Below are 26,223 nucleotides of genomic sequence, written 5' to 3'. Positions count from 1 at the left end.
TCTTTTGGGGACCTATTCCTTCTCACTCTAACTATGTGGTTCTACTGGGACTTGCCTCATGGTTCCCCTTACACCATTATTGGAGGCACGTGACGTGGGTGGAAAATTAGAAGGAGTCATAACTGAAAGGGTGAATGCAGACACTTGACTTTATGCAAGTCAAGGTTATCGTAGTGGTCATGGTGGATGACTTCTCAACAAGAATCTCTCACAATGATTAGTCTAAGTCAGAAGTCACCATACTGTTGACATTTAGGGTCAGGTAATTCTTAGTTGTGGAGGTTGTTTTATGTATTGTGAGATGTTTAGCAGTATCCCTGGCTTCTATCCTTTAAATGCTAGTGCACCCTTTCTCTAATGTGTGACAACTAAAAATATCTCCAGATATTGCCAAGTGACTCCTAGACAGTGAAATCATCTCAGGTTGAAAACTACTGGTCTGAACTATTTGTGGCAATCCTGTTGCTTTTTCATTGGTCTCCAAAAACAGGCCGATGTATGGTGTTAAAGTTTTGTCCACTAGAGGGCTTCTGGGAAGGTTTCTACAATCCTGAGAAAGTAGACTCGAAGTAAGAGCGTTTTCTTGAGAGAAGTTGGTTTTATGTGAATACTTAAACTGGCTGCAGTCAACATGGAGGGGGAAATGGAGAAATAAGGAATGTAAAGTAGGAGATGGAATAAATTTTACTCCTTAATTATTGAGCTGATGATTTCCCTGCATGCACCTAAAACAATCTTATCTCCGTACTGCCACTTATTTTTGAGTATATATGTATGTACTAAAAAAAAAAAAAACACATGCTCAAATGGGAGTATACTGTATATGCTTTGTGTTACTTATTTTTACATATTTGTAGGTGATACTTTCATATAAGTATATAGAAAGTTGCCTAATTCTTTTCATTGACTGCAAATTATTTCATTTCATAGATGAGGAATAATTCATCTAACCAGTATCTTGGAGTCTTTTCTGTGTGTGTTTTCTTTTTAAAAAAACAAAAACAAAAACATTTTTTCTAATGCAAAGAATGGTTCCATAACTTTCCATTATACACAACTCATTGGAATAGACTTGAGAAGAGGAATTATTAGGATGGGTGCCATGGCTCATGCCTGTAATCCTGACACTTTAGGAGCCCGAGGCAGGTGGATCTCTTGAGCTCAGGAGTTCCAGACCAGCCTGGCTTACATGGTGAAACCCCGTCTCTACTAAAAACACAAGAAAGTTAGCTGGGCGTGATGGCTCACACCTGTAATCCCAGCTACTCAGGAGGCTGAGGCAGGAGAATCACTTGAACCTGGGAGGAGGAGATTGCAGTGAGCCGAGATCATGCCACTGCATTCCAGCCTGGGTGACAGAGTGAGACGCTGTCTCAAAAAAAAAAAAAAAAAAAAAAAGACAAATTATTAGGTGTGCATATGTGATTTTCATAGATATTGTAAAACATCCTGGGCAGAGATTGAATTAACATTCTCATTATCAGCATATGATAGTGCCTATTGCCTCATACTCTGATTAATAAATTATCAACCTTTGAGATGGACTCTCGCTCTGCCGCCCAGGCTGGAGTGCAGTGGCGTGATTTCGGCTCACTGCAACCTTCGCCTCCCGGGTTCAAGACATTCTTCTGCCTCAGCCTCCCAAGTAGCTGGGATTATAGGCATGGGCCGCCATGCCTGACTAATTTTTGTATTTTTAGTAGAGACGAGGTTTCACCTTGTTGGCCAGACGGTTTCGAACTGACCTCAAGTAATCTGTCCACCTCAGCCTCCCAAAGTGCTGAGATTACAGGCTTGAGCCACTGTACCAAACCAGTTATCAAAGTTTTTGTGCTTTGGTGATTTCATGAAATATTACATGCAATGTAATCTCAGTTTATATAATAAAACTTGTCAGAATGAAAATGGAATCATTTGTGTAAAACCCTGGCAAATGGAAGGCCTTGAAAGGAGGGTTCTCACACACGTATGCCTGATAACAAGAACTGTCACGAAAGACAGCAAAAACCACGACCTTACGCAGAGGCTACTTCAAGCTCACACACAAAAAATACTTCTGTGAAAAATAAAAATACTTCTGTGAGCACATGTGCTGAGCAACTGCATGTCCAGCCTTGGACCGACACCATCCTTGTTATTGGTCTCTGTAGTCAAAGATAATTGTTTCAAAATAGTTATGTAATCCCCCTCATTTTTCCTTGAAAAACCTTTTTACCTCCCAGAACATGCTCCCTGTATTCTCATTGCAATGCTCAATCCCCAAAACCATTATTTTCTTTTATAGAGTCTCTCTCTGCCTGTTATCTAGGTTGACACAATCTGGTGTTGAGAAGTGGGACCAAAGTGAGCTCGCCTTGATGGATCGGTGACCCTGGAATCACGTGAAGTTCCCACGTTGACCACTTTGAGCTCTCCAATCCTACAGCTCACCTTTTCTGTCATGGTGAATCTCCTCTCAGGTTCTTGAACTCCCTCATTTTGGTGAGTTCTTTTGACTTTCTTTGGGATTTGTTTTGGATAATGGCTGCCTTAATAAAGGACCTTGTATCGCTCTTGAGACTAGAAAATACATATTTTTCTGACAAATCCTTTCTGGTACAAAGACATTTTATCTTTCTGGAGAGTATACTCTTCTGATTTCTATAAAATTTACCTCATGTATTTTCTGGTGAGTTCTTTTTTTTTTTTTTTTTTTTTGCATGCCTCAACAGCCATTATACAATTCAGTGAGTCCTAGCTGAAATGTAAAAACACTTGAGAAACTAACCACTAAATTTGAGGCTTTAAAAAAAAAAAGGTAAGAGAATTTTTTCTTTTTACCGACTGCTATGGGGATGTAACTTAGATCCAACCAATGAATTTGTGTTACTATATTGTACAGTCTTATGAATACATTTCAAAGTGAAAGCTATTAAGATCTTTGTTAACATATGTGTTTATGCATGTTATATGTTGTGTCTACATGGTAAAATCTGGCATAATTGACCAGAAATCCCTAAAAGAATCCTATTTAGATTGGCTTAGAGATAAATGGGTACTCATGTAAAATTATATCTAAAACTGTTGAAATATGGAGTAATTAACCCAAATGACTTTTCGTTTATGTGACTTAAGTGAATCTTTGATAGATAAGCTGGTTTTAAATTTGTCAGTAAAATAGAAATGTTTTTAGAATTGTGAGCATATATTTTTGCCTGCATTTATTGTTCAGACAATTTTATATTTGTTCTAGCTGTTTTAAAGTGTCAGGACTCAACACAAAGGTCATAAAACTATAATTCCAGCCTTAAAAGCAAAATGATCTTTGTGTGATGGTTAATACTGAGTGCCAACTTGATTGGATTGAAGGATACAATGTATTGATCCTGGGTGTGTCTGTGAGGGTGTTACCAAAAGAGATAAACATTTGAGTCAGTGGCCTGGGGAAGGCAGATCCACCTTTAATCTGGTGGGCACCATCTAATCAGCTGCCAGCTAATATAAAGCAGGCAGAAAAACATGAAAAGGAGAGACTGGCCTAGCTTCCCAGCCTACATCTTTCCCCCATGCTGGATGCTTCTTGTCCTTGAACATTGGACTCCAAGTTCTTCAGTTTTGAGACTTGGACTGGGTTTCCTTGCTCCTCAAGCTTGTAGACAGCTTATTGTTGGACCTTGTGATCATGTAAGTTAATACTTAATAAACTCCCCTATATATCTATAAACATATATATGTATATATATGTATCCTATTAGTCTATCCCTCTAGGGAACCCTGACTAATACAGTTTATGGCACCTTTTTTTTTTTTTTTTGAGACAGGGTTTTGCTCTTATTGTCCAGGCTGGAGTGCAATAGTGCAATCTCTGCTCACTGCAACCTCTGTCTCCCAGGTTCAAGTGATTTTCCTGCCTCAGCCTCCTGAGTAACTGGGATTACAGGCAAGCGCCATCACGCCCAGCTAATTTTGTATTTTTAGTAGAGATGGGGTTTCACCATGTTGGTCAGACTGGTCTCGAACTCCCGACCTCAGGTGATCCTCCCGCCTCAGCCTCCAAAAGTGCTGGGATTACAGGCATGAGCCACCACACCCGGCCTTCCTTTTTTTTTTTAAAGACAGGATCTTGCTCTGTTTCCCACTCTGGAGTGCAGTGACATGATCATGAGTCATTGCAGCCTCAACCTCTCAGACTCAAGCAATCCTCTCACCTCAGCCTCGCAAATAGATCGGACTTTTTTTTCTTTTCAATTTTTTTATAGAGACAGGGTTTCACTATGTTGCCCAGGCTAGTCTCAAACTCCTAGACTCAAGTGATCCTTCCACCTTAGCCTCCCAAAGTGTCAGGATTACAGGCATGAACCATCATGCCTAGCCTATTTTTGTGTAACTTTTTGATGAATAAGACTAGTTTAATATTATTACTTTAGTGAAAACAGCTGTATCTTCTAAGTTATCGATAAACTATCCATATACTTAACTTTAAGGTTCTTACTTTAGGTGAACATCTAGCATTCACATGCTGTAAAAATGGCTAACAGAAAGGTAACTTGAAATAATGATTAGCTCTGTGTAATATCTGTTTTCATAAGTAATCTAGGCATAATTTTAAAAAAATAAATTAGGTAAATGAAAAGGGAATAAGCATTTATAAATGAATTTTTCATATAATTTGAGATCTTAAAGTTATGTTAAATAAATAATAGTTATTCATTAAATGTCTAGGTCATAGCCAAATAAGATAAAATATAAAAACATTAATTACTGAACATAGATTCAAATTAATTTACTTTTGGCTTTTTATTTTCTTTTTTGAAACAAAGTTTTGCTCTTGTCCCCCAGGCTAGAGTGCAATGGCAAAATCTCAGCTCACTGCAACCTCCGCCTCCCAGGTTCAAGTGATTCTCCTGCCTCAGCCTTCCAAGAAGCTGAGATTACAGGTGCCTGCCACCATGCCCGGCTGATTTTTGTATTTTTAGTGGAGACAGCGTTTCACCATGTTGGCTAGGCTTGTCTCGAACTCCTGACCTCAGGTGATCCACCCGCCTTGGCATCCCAAAGTGCTGGGATTACAGGCATGAGCCCCTGTGCCTGGCTTTTTTTTTTTTTTTTGTGAGACAGGATCTCACTCTCACCCAGGCTGGAATGCATGATCACAGCTCACTGCAACCTCTACCTCCCAGGCTCGAGCAGATCCTCCCAGCCTAGCCTCTCAGTAGCTAGGACTACAGGTGTGAACCACCATGCCCAGCTAATTTTTTGATTTTTTTTTTGAGCTGGAGTTGCACTTTTGTTGCCCAGGCTGGAGTGCAATGGTGCAATCTCGGCTCACTGCAACCTTTGCCTCCCAGGTTCAAGCGATTCTCCTGCCTAGCCTCCCGAGTAGCTGGAATTACAGGCATGTGCCACCACACCCAGATAATTTTGTGTTTTTAGTAGAGATGGGGTTTCTCCATGCTGGTCAGGCTGCTCTCAGACTCTTGACCTCACGTGATCTGCCTGTCTTGGCCTCCCAAAGTGCTGAGATTATAGGCGTGAGCCACCAACGCCCGGCCTTTGATTTTTTTTTTTTTTTTTTTTTTGTAGAGATGGGGTCTCTGTATGTTGCCCAGGCTTGTTGTGAACTCCTGGGCTCAAGAGGTCCTCTCACCTCAGCCTCCCCAAGTGCTAGGATTATAGGCATGAAGCACCACACCTGGCCTACTTTTGGCTTCTTAAGTTTCAAAGAAAGAGAAAAGGTATTTGGGCTTATTAATAAATACGTTCTGTTTCACACTGGAAAATTGTTTTATGAGAAAGCAAGTGTTTCTACAGATTATGAAATACATATTCATAGGAGGTTGATGTATGTCAGATAGTTCCGAGTTTGCTTGCTTCCTGGGCTTTCACTAGAAATTAGGGTTACTGAGAGTTAATAATTCTAATTACCATATGTGATTCTGCATGCAAGATGTGCAAGAAATTAAGGTGTATTTTTGATGAGAAAAATTGTGAAGATGAGAATTTTTTAAAAGAATAGTTTTGTCTAAATTCAGAGGTTATTTAAGGTTATTTTAAAAGTAAATTTAGAAAGAAGATAGCAGCAAGACAGAAAGCAACCAGTAGGTAGAAGACAGGCTTGCATAGAAAGTTATAGGTATAAAGATGTATTTTTGGAAAGGGAGGTTAAAAAGAGAAGAGGTTTTTTTTTTTTTTTTTTTTTTTGGTATGAGAGAGAATCTCAAGTGGTCAAAATCAAAAGAAAAAAAGTAAATTTTGTCCTAAAGTAAAATGACTGGTTGTTAAAGAAAGAGCAACTATAAATAGGACAAAACCAAAGGTCTGAGTAGGTCACAGATTTTTTTGAAAGATGACTCTTACGAAAGAAATTTTGTGTGTGATCAAGTTGGCTAAAATTACACTTGGTTTCAGCGAAAGGGCTGAGAAGTGATGAAGTTGGCTAAAATTAGAAGATAATTATTTATAAATATTTCTAAAGATTTAGATTTAGGCCGGGCGCGGTGGCTCAAGCCTGTAATCCCAGCACTTTGGGAGGCCGAGACGGGCGGATCACGAGGTCAGGAGATCGAGACCATCCTGGCGAACACGGTGAAACCCCGTCTCTACTAAAAAATACAAAAAAAACTAGCCGGGCGAGGTGGCGGGCGCCTGTAGTCCCAGCTACTCAGCAGGCTGAGGCAGGAGAATGGCGGGAACCCGGGAGGCGGAGCTTGCAGTGAGCTGAGATCCGGCCACTGCACTCCAGCCTGGGTGACAGAGCAAGACTCCGTCTCAAAAAAAAAAAAAAAAAAAAAAAAAGATTTAGATTTAATTATATGTATTATTAAATAAAAATGGCTACATATGTATACATATATACAAATATGTTATGGATACAAAACTAAAATTTTAGTTCCCTATGTTAGAACAACTTTTTTTGGAGTATTGATCTGCTCTTCATACAATTTGTAAGAGGTTTTGATTTCTAATTCTGAAATCTGTTTCAAGTTTTTAACCATCTTTTAAACTAAGCTTTTTTCTGTTTTATAGTCTCCATTTAATTTCCGTAATTCCAGGTTAAAAATGCTATCTTCTTCATTTAGAATAGTAATTTAATTTCTCAAAATAGAGTTTTTCTTTGGAAGCTTTTCAGATTCATATCTCAGAAGTTCAAATTTTGCTACATCTCACTGCATGTGATTTGCGGGTCAGGCATCATTACCTTCTGTTTCTTCTCTTTTTCTCCTTGAGAAAGTACTCTTTTTGTTTGGCTGGGGTGATGACTCTTGCCTTTTTTGTCAGCTATTTTAACTTTTTTTCTCCAGTCCTAACTCTGCTGTTGTGACCTGACACTGAGTATGTTTGTCTTGAAGGCCTAGGAGAGCAATGCTTTCCTCCAATATAACTAGATTCTGTGCTCTTGACTTTTCTTGATGTATCTGGAATGTTCCATGTAATCAGGAAATTTCACATGCTTTTGCTTTTTTTAAGAGCCATATATTCTCTGTGCTCAAGGGACTGGTTTTCTTGTCTACTTCTATGAGGCAGTGTACACTCATAACCTTGGACATACACTCTTCCAGTGTCTGACTGAATTCAAGTACCTTTATATCAAATCTGACTTCCAGGTTATCTGAATGTGCTTCCCATAAAGAAAAGCAATCACAACGCAGGAGGTTTTTCTTTATGCTTTGGTAATTGGCCTAGGAAACAAAGATTTGGTGTTTTATCAAGATAATTTCCTGTGTATCATATTGTTTTTATTAGGTTTTTTATTATGTAGGAAAACTGAGCTTTCAAAGAGTTAAAGTTCCTTTGTTTTATTTTGTTTTTGTTTTTATTTTGCATCTATGTAATATTCTATATTTGCTTTTGAAATATTTTAATTACCACTCTGGTTAAGTGAATGACTATTATTTCACAATGACACATAATCCCATTTTGATCAGATGTTTTAAACCTTTTGACATCTTTGGCAGGCTTCCTCAGTATCAAACTTCTAAATTAAGTTTTCTTGACCTACAATTAACTTTGAGATTTTTCCACTTGGACCTCTGGAGAGCCTCCAAGAATGTATTTCTCTCTGGTAGAAATGTTAATAATTAGGCTTGTTAGATGTATTAAATTGTATGGGAAGCATTGTCAAATAAACGATGTTAAATCTTTGTTAAAGTTATATTTATATGAATATGATATTGATATTCTATATATTAACACTGTGACTGTTCCGAAGATTATGTAAAATTTCTGAAAGTCTGATGATCCTGATGTGTTGCTGTCAGTCATGATTCTGGTTATCTTAAAATGATATATGAAATAGAAATAACTGAATTTCCTTGTCAATTGCTAAACTTTCATTAGATTTTTCACCATGGTTATTGAAAGTCTCTGTCATCCACAGTTTTGATTTTTCACTAAAAGCATCTGCATTCAGCCTGGGTATGGTGGCTTATGCCTGTAATGCCAGCACTTTGGGAGGCTGAGACAGGAGGATCACTTGTGGCTACAGGTTCAAGATCAACCTGAGCGATATGACAAGACCCTGTCTCTATTTAAAATAAAATAAAATAAACAAAAAATAAAAGCATCTGCAATCAGATTCATGGAAAGACTCTAGCAAATGCTCTTGAATACAGGTTTCTGATAATTTTAAAATCAATGGTTCTAGTAAAAATTTACAGAATTCTAATGAAGAAACTGATGAGTTCATGAAACTGTTCATCAAGACCAAGTAAAACAAAAATTAATTACATGAGATTGTATAGCTGAAAAGGATAATGTTTTTATAACTTTTATTTGAAACATTGTTGGCTTTTTACTTAAATGTTTTGTTTTCTAGATTTAAGGAAACTTTTTCTCATAACTAGTTATAGTTTGTCGAAATTTGATAATGCATACATTTGTAAATAAAACCGGAAGAATTTACTTTTTCTTCCTACTTGATTCCTTAAAAATTCGGAAACTATTTGTATTTTAGTTTAAATTTTTAAAAATCAATAGTTTTGGCCAGCCATGGTGGCTCACACCTGTAATCCCAGCACTTTGGGAGGCTGAAGCAAGTGGATCACCTGGCATCAGGCGTTCCAGACCAGCCTGGCCAACGTGGTAAAACCCTGTCTCTACTAAAAATACAAAAATTAGCTGGGTGTGGTGGTGGGCCTCTGCAATCCCAGCTACTCCGGAGGCTGAGGCAGGAGAATCGCTTGAACTGGAAGGCGGAGGTTGCAGTGAGCTGAGATAGCACCATTGCACTCCAGCCTGGGCAACAAAGTGAAACTCTGTCTCAAAAAATAAATAAATAAACAAATAAATGATGAATTAAATAAAATAGTTTGCATAAGTTCAATAAGATCTGCTCTCTTTGTAACAGGATACAATTGAAAATGTTGGCTTTGCTAGCAAGATTTTGACTGGGATGTCATATTTAAATAATTTAGGCGAGGTGTGGTGGCTCACGCCTGTAATCTCAGCACTTTGGGGGCAGGCGGATCACGAGGTCAGGAGATCAAAACCAGCCTCGCCAACATAGTGAAACCCCATCTCTACTAAAAATACAAAAATTATCCGGGCATGGTGGCCCGTGTTTCTAATCCCAGCTGCTTGGGAGGCTGAGGCAGGAGAATCGCTTGAACCTAGGAGGCAAAGGTTGTAGTGAGCCGAGATGGCACCACTGCACCCCAGCCTGGGCGACAGAGATTTAAGGAAACAAATCTGATTGATAAAAAAATTAAAAAAATTTTACACTGAAGTAAATCTGAAGTCCCTTTCGGTTTGGCTTCCCAGCCTCAAATAGTTTTTAAATATGATATTTCTGCCAGGCGCAGTGGCTCGTGCCTGTAATCCTAGAACTTTGGGAGGCTGAGGTTGGCGTATCACTGGAGGCCATGAGTCTGGGACCAGCCTGGACAACATGGTGAAACCTATCTCTACAAAAATGCAAAAATTAGCCGGCCATGGTGGCACATGCCTGTAGGTCCAGCTACTTGGGACACTGAGCTGGTAGGATTGCTTAAGCCTGGGAGGCCGAGACTGCAGTGAGCTGAGATCATGCCACTGCACTCTAGCCTGGGTGATAGAGCGAGACCTTGACTCCAAACAAAACAAAACAAAACTAAACTAAAACAGAAAAGAAATGAAATTTCTGTGTGAAAAATAACTATTCTTGCTGCACTTCTGTAAAAGATCATACCAATATTGATGACACTAAATTATTTTACAAATAATTTTGTCTTTTTGTGATTGTTTTTAGTAGAAATTGGGATGGCTGGAAAGAAAGTTATGTGTTTTTCTTTGTTGTTGTTTGTTTGTTTTTTAAAAAAGCTATAATACACCTGTGACTAGATTGTAGCCCTGTGTCATGGCTGACCTCTGTTTAAATTGAAAAACAAAATTGTAGCCCTGTGCAGTGTTTTGAGTTTTTGATATCTGCTTATAGACTAGATTAGATCCTGAATTCACCTCATTCCCACCAATATCTGGCTACAACTATTCAACTAAGTTTAAGAACTGTCCTGTTTTAGCCAGGCGCGATGGCTCATACCTGTAATCCCAGCACTTTGGGAGGCCGAGGCGGGCGGATCATGAGGTCAAGAGATCGAGACCTTCTTGGCCAACATGGTGAAACCCCGTCTCTACTAAAAATACAAAAAATAGCCAGGCGTGGTGGCATGTGCCTGTAGTCCTAGCTACTTGGGAGGCTGAGGCAGGAGAATCGCTTGAACCCAGGAGGCGGAGATTGTAGTGAACCGAGATTGAGCCACTGTATTCCAGCCTGGTGACAGAGCAAGACTCTGTATCAAAAAAAAAAAAAAAAAAAAAAAAAAGAGGAACTGCTCTGTTTTTCAGGCCTTATAAGATAACACCGAATAACTTTTAAGGGACAAATCTCATGCTTAATGTAAGGGCTTCCCCAAAAGTTCACTGGACCACCCAGTGCCATGACCAGAAACATTCACACTGAAACCAGGATATGAATTTGACAGTTTCATACTGTGGATGGGTTTTCCCAAGACAATGGAATAAGATTCTCCATCATAATGACTCTTATCCCTATTAATTTTTGCTTTGCTTATGCCTACCTTCTGTCTTTGACAGGTGTAATGGAAATTTCACAATTAGTAGCTATTGCATGTAACTTGACAGAACCTGATCTAAGAAATCCTTTAGTTAATGGATAACTTTGGCAACATCCCTAATACAACTTTCTGTTCATATTATGCTAATAATTTTGAACTAGCTCTCTCTACTTTAATTTAACCAAGCCATGGAATGCTAACTAACAGGATTGCTACCTACTAGCTAAACAGAGATATCTGTATCAACACTAACACTACATGCTGTACCAGGACAAATTCTTCTGGGGACATTGAGACCCAAATACACAAAATAAGAAAAGAAGCCATGGTTACAGCAGATCTCATATGGCTGGGTGCGGTGGCTCGCACCTGTAATCTCAGCACTTTGGGAGACTGAGGCGGATGGATCACTTGAGCTCAGGAGTTCAAGACCAGCCTAGCCAACATGGTGAAACACCATGTCTACTAAAAATACAAAAATTCGCTGGGCGTGATGGCATGCACCTGTAATCCCAGCTACTCAGGAGGCTGAGTCAGGAGAGTCACTTTATCCCAGGAGGCAGAGGTTGCAGTGAGCCAAGATTGTGCCACTGCACTCCAGCCTGGGCAACAGAATGAGACTCAGTCTCAAAAAACAAACAAACAACAACAGCAGCAACAAAAAACAAACCAGGGTCTCATCCAATTTCCCATGGCCATTTGATTTATTCAATTGGTTGCCTTTAAGCATAGGCTCATGGCTTAAAAACATTATGCAAACTGGGATTATCATATTACTATTAATTTTACTTAGTGTTTTCCTTTTTAACTTTGTACCTGTTGCCTGTCACATTTCTGCAGATATACAACTCTTTGCAGAATAATGCTGGTCCAACACTTTGAGAGGATAGACAACACTTATGGAACACACAAAAACTTAACAATGGACTCCCGGCTGATTTAGCCCGAGAGTCACTTCCTCCAAACCTCCCTCGCTAAAAACATTTTGCTACTCTTAGTCATGAGTCACTCCCTCCAATGTAGGACTAGACAAGAACCTGGGACACATAAGTCTTGGTAATGAGGGACAATCAAAACCTAACTCCATAGCTGGGTGTGATGGCATTTGCCTCCAGTCCCAGTTACTCAGGAGGCTGAAGCAAGAGGATCACTTCAGCCCAGTTCAAGGCTATAGTGCACAGTGACTGAGCCTATGAACAGACACTCCAGCCTGGGAAACATATCAAGACACTGTTTATACTTTTTTTTTTTTAAAGACAGTCTCACTCTGTCACCCAGGCCGGAGTGCAATGGTGCAATCTTGGCTCATGGCAACCTCTGCCTCCCGGGTTCAAGCGATTCTTTTGCCTCAGCCACCCGAGTAGCTGAGACTACAGGCATGCACCACCATGTCTGGCTAATTTTTGTATTTTTAGTAGAGACAGGATTTCACCATGTTGGCCAGGCTAGTCTCGGACTTCTGAGCTCAAGTGATCTGCCTGCCTTGGCCTTTCAAAGTGCTGGGATTACAGGCGTGAGCCACCACACCTGGCCTACTTTTTTTAAAAGTAGGAAAAAACAAAAACAAAACAAAACAAAAAAACCCTAACAACGGGATAACTGATCAGCAATGCTTGTAGAAAAAGATTTTGATCAAAAGGGGGACATATGAAAGTTGTCAGGATCAAAAAGGAGTCACTTGTGTCAAATCCTGAAATATGGAGCCAGAGAAGGCCACAAAGGGAGGGTTGTCACGCTTGTATACCTGATTAAAACTATCAAAAAAGACTGCAAAAACCACAACCTTGCACAAAACCATCACAACAGTACACAAAAAATATTTCTGTGAGTACATGTGCCTAGCAACTGCCTGTCCAGCCTTGCACTGATGCCATCCTTGTTATTGATTCTTATAATGAAGAATAATTGTTTATAGACACTTATGTAATCTTTTCATTTTTTAACAACTCTTGTCTTTCATTACCTCCCTGAATATGCTCACCATGTTCCCATTGCTATGCTTAATCCCAAATATTATCAATCCTGAATAATTATCAATATTTTTAAAATATCTTATATGTAATATATGTATATAAAAATATATATTTATAGTATATATAAATATTTATAATATAAAAGTATGCATGTTATACCTTTTTTTGAGACAAGGTCTCATTCTGTCACCCATGCTGGAGTGTAGTGGTGTGAACATGGCTCACTGCAGTCTTGGCCTCCTGGGCTCAAGTGATCCTTCCACCTCACCCCTCTGGGTTGCTAGGACTACAGATGTGCACCACCGTGCTTGGCTAATTTTTTAAAAAAAATTTGTAGAGACAGGATCTCCTTGTGTTGCCCAGGTTGGTCTCAAACTCCAGGCTCAAGTGGTCCTCCTGCCTTGTGAACCTCCCAAAGTTCTAGGGTTACAGGCACTTACAGGTGAGCTACTGCACCTGGCCCTATTTATATATATATTTTTAATCTACCCATCTGCACACTGAGTGTGTGTGTGTGTGTGTATTTAATTATTTTTTTATGTAGTTTCATGTTTTTAGATCTTAAGTTTAAATCTTTGGATTGTTTAGCAATTTTTTTGGCTTAATGTGTTATATAAAAACCTTTATAGAGTGTGTTATATAAAAACTTTTATATAAAAACCTTTATTTTTTCTGAACTATTATCCAATAGTACCATGATGTTTTCTTTCTTTTAGTTTGTGTACTTATTTATTATAGTAGACTTTTTCCATGGTTCATTTATGAGCAGTTCCGTCCAAATCTGCTTTTCACCCAAAAAATGTTGGTGAATTCTGCTTGACTGTCCACTCTCTTTTTACCTGGGAACTGTAAACTGTACCATAATATTAGGAATGGGTATATTATCTTTGTAATAACATCTACACTATATTCTGTGATATGCAGTGTGTACAAACTCAGCTTCTGGAATGAGAATGTCTGATTTTGTCTGTTGTTTACCATCTGTGTGCCCTTGGATTTCTTTTTTTTTTTCTTTTCTTGAGACAGTCTTGCTCTGTCGCCAGGCTGGAGTGCAGTGGCATGATCTCAGCTCACTGCAACCTCTGCCTTTTGGGTTCAAGTGATTTTCATGCCTCAGCTTTCCAAGTAGCTGGGATTACAGGCACGCACCACCACACCCAACTAATTTTTGTATTTTTAGTAGAGATGGGGTTTCACCATGTTGGCCAGGCTGGTCTCAATCTCCTGACCTCATGATCCACCTGCCTTGGGCTCCCAGAGTGCTAGGATTACAAGTATGAGCCACCGTGCCCAGCCGCCCTTGGACTTCTAAACTTTTCTGTGGCTCAGTTTCCTTATCTGTAACAGGAGAATACAGTTAGGATTGAATGAGTTAATGCTTGTAACATGTATGAAATGGTTCCTGGTACATAGTCAAGGCTTTATAAGTTTTAGAATTAGGATTATCCCCTTCTATGGCTTAAGAGAGAGAGGAAGAGGGCTGAAGCTATGGGAAGCTTGAATATTTTGTGGGTCTTGGTTTCTGATTTAGAAATGAACTCAGTCTTGCTTACAGACTGTGTTCCTAACCTCTAATGTTTTTGTCTTTCTATTTTTTCTTCAATTTAGTCCAAATTCTTCTGTATTTGAGAGATGTTTCTCAAAATTTAAAAAATTATTTAAATTTTTTAATATAAAAATCTCCAAACATTAAACAAAAGCTGGAGGAATAACAATAAATCTCATTTACCCATCATCCAGTTTCATTTTTTATGTTATGTTTCTTCCATCTTTTAAAAATAGAGACGGAGTCTCAGTATGTTGCCCAAACTGGTCTTGAACTTCTGGGCTCAAGTGAGCCTTCTGCTTCAGCCTCCCAAAGTGCTGGGTTTTGAAGGCATGAGTCGTCATGCCCGTCCCATCATCCAGTTTTAATTGTTATTATCCTATGACCTTCACAGTTCTTGGTATGGTGGGAGGATTACTTGAGCCCAGCAGGTTGAGACCAGTCTGGATGATATAGAGAGACTCTATCTCAAAAAAAAAAAAAAAAAAAGAAAAAAGAAAAGTTATTGGTATAAGATTGAGAACTCTTCCCTAGTTTCCACATAGATGGTGCTATTGTTCCTAGCGCCTAGGAGAAAGAAGCTTTGTGGGTCTGTACCTGTCCTTTCAGATTTGCTGTAGGTCATAAACCCAATACTTGAGCTATCATGATTTAACCACTTTTTCTTGCAACTGTAGCGGCTCATCAGGCTGTTATATCTATATCTATCTCATCCTCTTTATTTCTACTCTAATTGCCCTACTTGGACCTTCACTGCTTTTCATCTGAATTATTGCCACAGCAGCCTAATTGGCCTTCCTGTATTCAGACCTCTATATTCAGTCCACCCTTCATACTGTTGAAAGTTTATTATTTTTTATATCACAAACCTAATTACGGCACTCTATTCTAGAAGCCAAGCAATTGCTCTCGGCTGCCTATAGAGTAAAATTCAAATGGTCTTTTTTCCACAAGAATCTGAGATAGGCCTTTTCAGCCCTTCACTAGAGTATCTTTCACTATATACCATAGTTCCTCAATTCTAACAAGCCATTGATTATATGACTATGTATTATGATTATATGCCATTGATTTCACAACAGCTTTGGGTCAGGGACCAAGAGGCACAATGGAACCTACGCATCACTGATAAGATACATTGTGATTTCACAATTATGAAAATGTAGAGGCATGTTAAATGATTCCCGTAATCACAGCAACAGTATTAAGGTAACAGCAAGAAATGGGTGGCATATTAGCCTGCGTAATTATAGGAGATTTTTAGTAAGGGAATTATTTACAAACATGGGCAAAGTTTAGGGAGCCAACAGGACATGGTATAGTATTCCCAGGCTGGCTTTAGGGTGTGTGGGGGACTGTTACAACTGAATATCTAGGTTTGAAGGCTGAGGGGAAGGAACTCTGCCAGGACCCAGAGAGAGAAGTGTACAGAGCAGGACTCTAGACAGAAGTTGTGGACTTCAGCAGAGTGAGTGAGCCATGGAAACATGGTAGGGGAAGGGTACAAAGGAATAAATATCTCGAATACTTCACTCTCTCCCCACCCTCTTACCTCCAAGCTAGCTAAACCCAACTCGAATCCAGAGGATAAACAAGTCCACCAATGCAGGTAAGCTTCCCAGGGCACGGAGCATGATGGAGAAGAATGGAGCACAGTGGAGAGGGAAGCGAAAGGCTAAATGGGCAGTGTCAGGCACATCTTCCATTCCATTTACTCTCCATTTTATTTTATTTTATTTTATTTTATTTTATTTATTTATTTATTTGAGATAGAATCTCACTGTTGTCACCCAGGCTGGAGTGCAGTGGCGCAATCTTGGCTCACTGCAATTCTGCCTCCCGGGTTCAAGTGATTCTCCTCTCTCAGTCTCCTGAGCACCTGGGACTACAGGTGCGTGCCACCACACCTGGTTAATTTTTTGTGTTTTTTTTTTTTTTGGTAGCGATGGGGTTTCACTGTGTTACCCAGGATGGTCTCGTGAGCCATCACGCCCGGCCTTTTGTTATTGAGTTCTGTGAACTACTGACAGCTTTCTAAATTATTCTAAGATTCTAGATTTCAATGATTTATTATTTTTGAAGAAATTTCTGTAAAGTTGCTGAAAACTGCAAGTCTGTAATGGTACATATTAGACTAAGCAGTTGGCTCTGACACAAATGAAGTGGATTTTGTTTTTCTCATCTCAACAGTATTTTTAATCATTATGTTATCACTTGCTAATGTCTGTGGGGATGTCTTGGTTCTCTTTCAGTGGCAGAGACAGCATATGTATTTGTGCATTACTTGAAGATATTTCCACTAGATGAAACTGGGAAAGGACAATGTACCAAAGAGTATCCAAGCACAGAAGGGAATCTCAATTTGAAGTTAGGTGAATTCCAAACATGAACAGGAATGTCTGGCAAACTGGTAGTGTGGGCCCAGTAGGTATCACTTTTATAAGGAAAAATTTCCCTCTTGGGAGAAATCACGTTGAAGAAAAGCTGAGTCAGAAACAATAAACTTGAGTTGGTAAGAGAGCCTTCATAGGAGGAAAATAGTGCTCTGTAGGCAGGCTGGTGGCTATCATTCAGTTTCTTATTATATACAAGTCCCCTGAGTGGGTGTCTGGGACCTAGAGAAAGAGTGGTCTGTAAGTAAAAATCGAAAGTGCTATTTCACTGAAGGTTGTAAAACACTGATGCCACTGGTTTGAATTCCTCCTGCAGAATTGAATCCTAGAGGAAGAGAAGCATCCTTCCTTCAGTGCCTTTGTGGTGGTGCTTGGTGAGAGATAGTGGTGAAGGCATTGCCTAAAGAGAGAGGCACTAACAGGCAGAGGAGTGGTTGAGACCAGTAAGAACTGCCCTGCCTGGTGGAGCAGAGGCAGAAGCTGATGTCCAGGCTCTGCAGCATCTATAGGGAATTTGGTGCCTACAGTGCTCATCAAATGATCCAGAGGCCTCCCTGAACACTGCAAAACCCAGAAGAAATTACCATGTCAACAGAGCAGAACCAGATCCTCTGAGGAGGCACAGTGCTGGTGGAAGAACTATAGCTCCAGTAAGCAAATGTGGTGCCTGGTGGGTGGTTGCTGAATCAGTGTGTGTTTGTGAGCATATGTGAGACACCCACTGAAGATGCCTAAAATCACCTCTAGAAACTGACATTTTAAAAGGAGACTGAAGTCCTGCATTATGCAGGTGCTGTGAGCCTGTGACTACTGGGTTATTCCACTGAATGTGACTTATTTGTATCTACAAGCTAGTGGAAGCTGGGTGCTATAGTTTAGATATTTGTCCCCCCAAACCTCATGTTGAAATTTGATCCCCAATGTTGGAGATGGGGCCTAATGGAAAATATCTGGGTCATGGAGGTGGATGCTTTATGAATGGATTAACCTCCTCACTGTGGGGGTGGTGAGTTCTCACTCTCTTAGTTCCATTGAAAGCTGGTTGTTAAAGAGAGCCTTGCTGGACGCAGTGGCTTATGCCTATAATCCCAGCACTTTGGGAGGCCAAGGTGGGCAGATCACCTGAGGTCAGGAGTTCAAGACCAGCCTGGCCAATATGGTGAAACCCCATCTCTACTAAAAGTACAAAAATTAGCCAGTTGTGGTGGTGCATGCCTATAATCCCAGCTACTTGGGAGGCTGAGGCAGGAGAATCACTTGAACCTGGGAGGTGGGGGTTTCAGTGAGCTGAGATCATGCCACTGCACTCCAGCCTGGGCGACAGAGAGAGACTCTATCTAAAAAAAAAAAAAAAAAAAAAAAGAGAGCCTGGCACTTCTTCTCTCTGTCTCTCTCATTCCTCTCTCACTGTGTCTCTGCACATACCAGCTTCCCCTTGCCTTCTGCCGTGAGTGAAAGCAGCCTGAGGCCCTCACCAGATGCCAATTTTGAATGTTCCAGCCAGCAGAGCTGTGTGCTAAATAAACCTCTTTTCTTTATAAAATACTCAGCCTCAAGTATTCCTTTATAACAACACTAAACAAGCCAGGTGCAGTGGCTCATGCCTATAATCCCAGCACTTTGGGAGGCAGGGGTGAGCCCATGTGTTCAACACCAGCCTGGGCAACATAGTGAGACCCTGCCTCTACAAAAAAAATTTAAAAATTAGCTGGGTATGGTGATATGTGCCTGTAGTCCTACCTATTCAGAAGGCTGAGGCCAGAGGATCACTCGAGTCCAGGAATTCAAGGTGACAGTGAGCTATGATCATACCACTGCACTCCAGCCTGGGCAACAGAGTGAGATCTTATCTCCAAAAAAGATAAAATAAAATAAAACAAAATATAACAACACTAAACAGACTAAGGCATTGAGCAAATGGATCTACAAAATAATCTAGAGATTAGAAGTTGTCATCAGAAATGTTGGGAATATTTAGGGGGCCGCTGGGCAACTTATGTTATAATGACTTAGGTACAAATAGAAAGTGGAATTTCATTTTGTAGTCATAGGTTACAATGTTGTATAAGTTCTTATTTAAGACTAAATAACCTAGACTGTGAGAATGTACCAATTTACACTTTGGTCATCTCATAGAAGTCGTAGGACCAAACAATGTCTTCATGAGTTGGGGTGGGATTTTATTCCCAAAGAGGAAGGATATATGTATACCATCCTGAGAGTAATATTTGCCTTATGCATCTTACTTTTAACAGCAATACTGAATAAGCTAAGCCTTAAGATAGCTGTCTGCTTACAGTCTCTTAGAAAGGATTTTCCCTATAGTCTTCTTCTAGAATATTACTTCTGTGTGTAGTTCTTTTCTTGTATAAGACGACCCTGTCACCTTAACCACAATTGATGTGAATGAGAGCAGTTATCTAATCCAAGGAAAAGCAACCCATCGTTCAGTCAAAAACCTATGATTTGTCTGGTCATGAAGACTGTTCATCGGAGATAATTGTAGCTAACTAGACTGAAGAATATCACCTTTCTTTGAAAGGAGTTCAACTGTTAGCAAAGGCAAAAACTGAAAGAAAAAGAGAAATGTAATTAGTAGAAGCCTACAAGCAGGAGAAGCCAAGAAGGAGAAGCTAATACAACAGAGGCCATTATGTTGAGCAAAAGAAGAGGGTACACGTATTGGTGACTTATTGGAAGGACAATCAGATTCAGAATAATTGTCTCCATTATAGTGGAGCATACAATGGAGCCATTAGAAGCTACCCAGTTACCAGAACAGCTGGACATCAAGAAGGAATTTTCAATTCTCAAATCATGTTCTGTCCCCTTGAGTCCTGCAGGATAGCTTCAGCATGTCTTTATTCCTGTAACCTACTAAACTCTAGCTACGCCCACATGGCTGCAATGAATTTTACCAGTTTTAAAAAAATCAATACTGATTTAAATAAGTAGGAAAGCATATTAGTAGGCATTAGTAACGAAGTGAAACAAGACTGACAGAAATCAAAATTTAAGAAAAATAAACTAATAAATATTATTTTTTCCTTTTCTTTCTTTCTTTATTGTGAAGATGAGGTTTTGTTTTACTGCCCAGATGGTCTCAAACTCCTGGGCTCAAGCTATCCGTCTGCCTTGGCCTCCCAAAGTGCTGGGATTACGGGTGTGAGCCACCATGCTCAGCCTTCTTTTTTTACTTCTTTTCCCCCCCCGGTGAAAACTGGAAAAGCTGCTAGACAAATTCTAAAAGAGATGTAACACTGGTAAATATTCTTAGTCTGTGGGTACTGAGCATGAAATTCCAATCTTGGCTTCCAAGTATCTAAGGCAAAAAGAAAAAAAAAATGAGAACAAAAATATTTTAAAATATTTAACTTTTATCTTCATTTATTTTTCCCTTTCCTTCCTCTCATATTAGCCAGATCTGTGCTTTCTTCTTCAAGGGGAAGTCTGTTGTAAGGATGGACGTTGAACTTGCCTGGTTTTATTTCAAAAGGCTAAGCCTCAGTAAAGGAGAGAAATAGCGGGAAAAGATAAAATGACTTGCAGAAAGCTGAAGTAAAGAACTTTGCTCAGTTGATAAAACAATATCCCACACACTCGATAATACCAGAGGAACTTGTATTTTGGACATGAGGACCCTGATCCAGATTTGTGGTAGTATTGCTAGGGAGAGAGCAAGAGACCCCAAAGTATGAAATTCTCAGCCTTGGCAAAAAATACCCATGCTGCAAACCTGGTGTGGAAGCAGCTAAGTGCTACTGGACCTGAAGGGATGATTCAGAAAGAGCATGGACAGGACTATGAAGAGTGGGTCAACGACCAGTGGGTCTTTCTGTTACCTCCTTGATGCCCTGGTACTGCATAAGATTCCAGAACCATGAACAGCCGTGGGGAGACTGGCATCAAGCTTGAAGAATGAACAAAGTTAAATTTCTACATGCTGGGTAGAATTGTGGGTGGGGGAGTATTACTCAGAATCAGAAAGTATCTTGATGTACAAAATTTTTTGCATATCTATACCTGAGAACTGATATTTCCCCCCTCCCCACTATACCTGAGTTATCAGAAAAGACAAGAATCAAGCTCACTTCTGAGTTTCAATGGATCACAGTGGTTGCAAGGACAGTTAGGCTCTTTCTAATCACAAGACAAAACGACATGCTCAGGGAATCTTAGGTAATGGGACGTTAAAGTAAAGAAGACAAATTTCTGTCTTACAGCCAGTCCTTTCACCCGTGTTGGAATGAATCTGGGAAGTCATTTGGGATATTACCAGTTCTTGCCATTGTGTTCTCATGCTGCTGTAGATTCCTGTTGCAGTCCTATACCATTCTGGTGACTCAGCTAATCTCTGTAGCTGCTATTCCTGCTACTGAGCAATGAACTGACTTCTCTCCATTGTCTTTCTTAGCTTTTGCCATTCATGGTTTCTGACTACTCTTGGCTTTTATTGTCTCATGGCTTCTGATCATTGCCTTTTCTCTGGGTGAGAAAAGGTTGGCTTTGTTCTTTTCTTTTTTTTGAATTCTACCCCCGTGATAAACTGCTGACTTATTCTGTGTGTTGTACACTCAGCTTTGTAAGAGAGAATATTGATCCATTCATTCAGTCATGGCCACCTCTGTTGGGCAAGGCTATCACTCCTGAATCATTTGCTTATGCCTGGTCCAAGCTGCAGCCAGGGATAGGAGTTCTCAAGCTTTTCTTTCTTTCTTTCTTTTTTTTTTTTTTTTTGAGCTGGCTTCCTCTCTTGCCCAGGCTAGAGTGCAGTGGTGAGATCTCAGTTTACTGCAACCTCTGCCTCCTGGGTTCAAGTGATTCTCTTGCCTCAGCCTCCCAAGTAGATGGGTTACTGGCTTGTGCCACCAAGCCAGGCTAATTTTTATATTTTTAGTAGAGATGGGGTTTCACCATGTTGGCCAGGCTGGTCTTGAACTCCTGACCTCAAGTGATCCACCTGCCTCTGCCCCCAAAGTGCTGGGATTGCAGGTGTGAGCCACCACGCCCGGCCGGTTCTCAAGCTTTTCTGAGCTTACCTCACAAGGAATTGTAATCGTGGCAGACCCTGTGAGAAGAAGACTAAAAGCAAACACTTATGTATTGCTAACCGTGGGCCATTGTTCTAAATGCTGTATAGTCTGTTCGCCCTTCCAAATAATATACCCATTTTACAGATAAGGAAGCTAAGATGGTTAAAGTTGACAATATTTCAAAGATCACATAGCCAGTAAGCAGCAGAGCTAGGATTCTAGCCAGGCAGTCTAGCTTTTTTACAAGCAGTGCTCTCTGCTTGTATTCTGTGAAATATCTTTATGTTAGGATCTGTTCCTTTATTTTCTGAATTGAGACCGATAATCCAGCTTTTCAATTAAGCCAAGAATATTCTTACTAAACCGTTGATTGCATTTCAATCTTTGAATATCACTAACAGTATTAGTAAGGACGATTCTTTCAACAATCCCAGAAATTCATCAAATGCTTACTTCCTAAGTGAAAAAGAAAAAAGAAATGTTATTAGGGTAAATATTTTCTTTCAATGTTATTCAGCATTCCAAACTATCAGGAGCATAACATAATTCTGTTCAGGGACCTGTACTGTTGTTTATTTTCAAAGAGGACAGAAGCCTTAAAAGAGCAGTTTCATTAATATCAGATTTTTCAGAGTCCTCCAAAAATGTTTTATGGCATGTCCTATTCAGTTTTTCTAAATTAGAGACTCAAGTATTTATAGACAATAGCATTGCTTTAAGTAAGATGAAATGATGTTAGGAATCGAAAGCCTATCCTGTTCATCTTTGTAAAAAATATCAGAATAGTGGGAGCTTAAAAAATTAAGACAATTGAACTCATGAAGATAGACAGTAGAATGATGGCTACCAGAGGCTGGGAAAGATAGTTGAAGAGAGAGTGGTTAACAGGTACAAAAATGTAGTTAGAATGAATTAGCACAACAGGATGACTACAGTACAACAATAATCGTACATTTTAACATAACTAAAATAATATAATTGGATTGTTTGTAGCACAAAGAAAGGATAAATGCTTGATGTGATGGACACTCCATTTACCCTGATGTGATTACTATGCAATATATGTCTGTAGCAAAATATCTCATGTGCCCCATAAATATATACACCTAGTATGTACCGACAAATTTTTTTAAAAAATTAAAAAATATCAGAATACATGTAATAAACAGTAATGAATATAAAATTACTTGAGAATCCCTAAAGACACATTACTTATATTCTTGTAGTAAAGACTATTATTGGAAAAAAACTTGCCTAACTGCAGCAAGTGTTTTGAGAAGAAATATGATTTAACTGTAAGATACGGAAGGAGACTGAAATGCATTATTCAATCGCATTATTCATTTTGATGCTGATAAGACTGAGATAAAGCAAAGTGGATGGCTTATGCAATCCCAGGTTGCATATTGCCACTTTTTGAATTACCAAGAGACATTTAATTAAATAGCATCACACAGTCACGGTGGTCATTCTCACAACAGCAGCTGGACTCACAGCTGGGTGTAGTGGCATTCTCACAAAGGCGTTCTGACCTCGGCAGCATGTCTGACCTCTCCTTTGAGACTTCTCTGCTAGCCCCTGTGGATCTCATCTCTTGCACTGCTTTCAGACATGCCCAGAATAGAGCTGAAATGGAGTCCTGCCATAAATCAAAATCTGTGAATGGATACTATACAATTCCTAATTTATATGCTATGTGGTGTGTGTTCCTTTGAGAGACATGAAGATATGTAAATAGAGTAACCAGAAAGGACTGATGTAAAAGTACTATTTTGCTAAGAAAAGAAGCAACAGAAATCAGTAAACTCACTTCATGTGAGTGTACCACTAAGCAGTGTGGAACGGCAGCTGGAGAGGGGCTTGTAAGAAGCTGATAAACATCTATCAAACAGAGGCTTTTCTTTCATTTCCAAGCTGGTTTGGTGTGATGTAGTTGTCTTTCCTGCTGTCTACTTGGAAGACATGACAAATTATTCTGTGTAATTTAAGCCCAAACTGGAAGGTAGGAAAGAATTCCTCTTTCTGGGCCTCTTTCTGCTAAAAGGGTTGTTATGAACTCAAGCAGAATATAAAAGGTTATTTCCTAACACAAAAATGTCATGTTCCTGGAGAATCAAGTTTTTAGATACTACTAGTCTGTGTGATGTATTACTTTTGCAGTTCAAATGAGAAATAAAGTTTTGCAATGAGGCTTTGGTGTTAATGTACATATCCAATATTCCACAATTTATGGATATTTGTCTTAAGTCTAATTACTCATTTTCCACTTATTTTAAATTTGTCACAAGCACTCAAGACAGAAATCAGAATGGTGCTTATTTTATACCACATCCCTAGACCCACTTTGTAAAAAATTACTTTTAGTTCAACTTGCCTCTATAATCAATCTTAGAACAGTTTTGTAATACATTGTATAATACGTCAGCAGAAATCAATTCGAGCAACTCTTCAGCATCTCCTGCTAACCTCAAAGGAATAGCAGATGACACCACTTGCCATTTTAATTTGTTAAATGGTATCGAGGAAAACCAGATATGCAACACATATTTCCAATTAAACTTTGTAATGCCTGGTTGATATTTATCTGAGGCATTGCATTTTAGATGGTAGAATTGTAGTAGCACAAAATTTTAGTCAACTAATTTTGAGGCTGAATTGTAGAATGAAACATGTTGTTTTCTGTGAAAAGTAGAAAGGGTAGTACCTGCAGTGTGTTAGGCTTGTGAGTCCAGAACTCTTTCTCATGCTACTTTTTAGAAATGCTGATGTAGAATTCTCCATTGTTATATTTGAACTGAAATTTAGACCTTGTAATAAATTAAAAAGAAATAGAAAAGTTTGGACAAATAATGTGGGCATTACATTATTGTAAATAGCATACTATGTAAGTTTAAAAATAATGTTCCTTCTTTTAAAAATAGCTTTTCCCCTTCTTTTAAAATTATTTTAAATTAACACATAATTGTATGTACTTATGATGTTCAGTGTGATATTTCAATTCATGTAGACAATGTGTAATGATAAAATCAACCCCTTAATTTATAAAAAAAAAAATTTTTTTGAGAAACGGTCACTCTCTGACACCCAGGCTGGAGTGCAGGGATGCGATCACGGCTCATTGTAGCCTCAACCTTCTAGGCTCAACCAATCCTCCTGCCTCAGTCTCATGTAGCTGGAACCACAGGTGTGTGCCACCACACCCAGCTAATTTTTGTATTTTTTGTAGAGACAGGAGTCTCACCACGTTGCCTAGGCTGGTCATGACTCCTAACCTCAAGCGACCCTCCCACCAAGGCCTCCCAAAGTGCTAGGATTACAGATGTGAGCCACTGCACCTGGCCTCAATCCCTTAATTTTAAGAAAGTACATATTCGTTAATTGATACTAGAAAATTTGGAAAAGTATAAAGAAAAAAACTGTCGTTGTCCAACTAAAGATAGGTATTATCTATATTTAGGTATGTTTCCTCTCTCTATGTTTTTTTTTTCTTGAGATGGAGTCTTGCTGTGTTGCCCAAGTGGCAGTGCAGTGGCAGAATGTTGGCTCACTGCAACCTCCACCTTCTGGGTTCAAGTGATTCTCCTGTCTCAGCCTCCCAAGTAACTGGGATTATAGGCGTGCGCCACCACGCCTGGCTAATTTTGTATTTTTAGTAGAGATGGGGTTTTGCCATGTTGGCTAGGCTGGTCTCGAACTCCTGACTTCAAGTGATGCCCCTACCTGGGCCTCCCAAAGTACTGGGATTACAGGAGTGAGCCACCGCGCCTGGCCTTTCCTCTATACTTATTCTTTTGTTTTGCGTTGTGTGTTTCATTTATTTTATTATATTATTATTATTGTTTTAGAACTGGGATTTCACTGTGTTACCTAGGCTGCCCTCCAGCTCCTGGGATCAAGTGATATTCCTGCTTCAGCTTCCTGAGTACCTGGAATTACATGTGCATGGTCCACTGTGCCTGGCTGTGATTGTGTTTATTTTTAGAAAATTTTTTTTTTTTTTTTGAGACGGAGTCTCCCGCTGTGTCACCCAGGCTGGAGTGCAGTGGGGCAATCTCGGCTCACTGCAAGCTCCGCCTCCCAGGTTCACGCCATTCTCCTGCCTCAGCCTCCGAGTAGCTGGGACTACAGGCGCCCGCCACCACGCCCGGCTAGTTTTTTGTATTTTTAGTAGAGACGGGGTTTCACCATGTTAGCCAGGATGGTCTCGATCTCCTGACCTCGTGATCCACCCGCCTCGGCCTCCCAAAG

General features: G+C 39.6%; 1 protein-coding gene and 1 non-coding gene across 6 annotated transcripts in view; one reads left to right on the top strand and one right to left on the bottom strand.

Annotated features, from left to right (window-relative positions):
* Window positions 1–2,732: 2,732 nt before the first annotated feature.
* Window positions 2,733–26,223, top strand: part of METAP1 (methionyl aminopeptidase 1) — a 112,482-nt gene continuing 88,991 nt past the window's right edge. For 2 of the 5 annotated variants that reach the window (XM_031664409.1, XM_017958876.3), the window contains exons 1-2: window positions 15,765–16,158; window positions 17,259–17,592. The gene's annotated coding sequence lies outside the window, so the exon portion shown is untranslated. Of the gene's footprint in view, window positions 2,798–15,764; window positions 16,159–17,258; window positions 17,593–26,223 lie in introns of those variants that run through there. The other 3 variants (XM_031664410.1, XM_031664411.1, XM_031664412.1) reach the window with 3 other exon arrangements.
* On the bottom strand, window positions 20,144–20,205 carry LOC116274317. The gene has a single exon (XR_004182945.1). It is a non-coding gene; the product is annotated as a U7 small nuclear RNA (small nuclear RNA).

This window comes from Papio anubis, chromosome 3 (genome assembly GCF_008728515.1).
Source record: "Papio anubis isolate 15944 chromosome 3, Panubis1.0, whole genome shotgun sequence".
NCBI classification, from domain to species: Eukaryota; Metazoa; Chordata; class Mammalia; order Primates; family Cercopithecidae; genus Papio; species Papio anubis.
The sequence above is the reverse complement of the archived record's forward strand: the minus strand, read 5'-3'. Positions and strand labels throughout refer to the sequence as shown.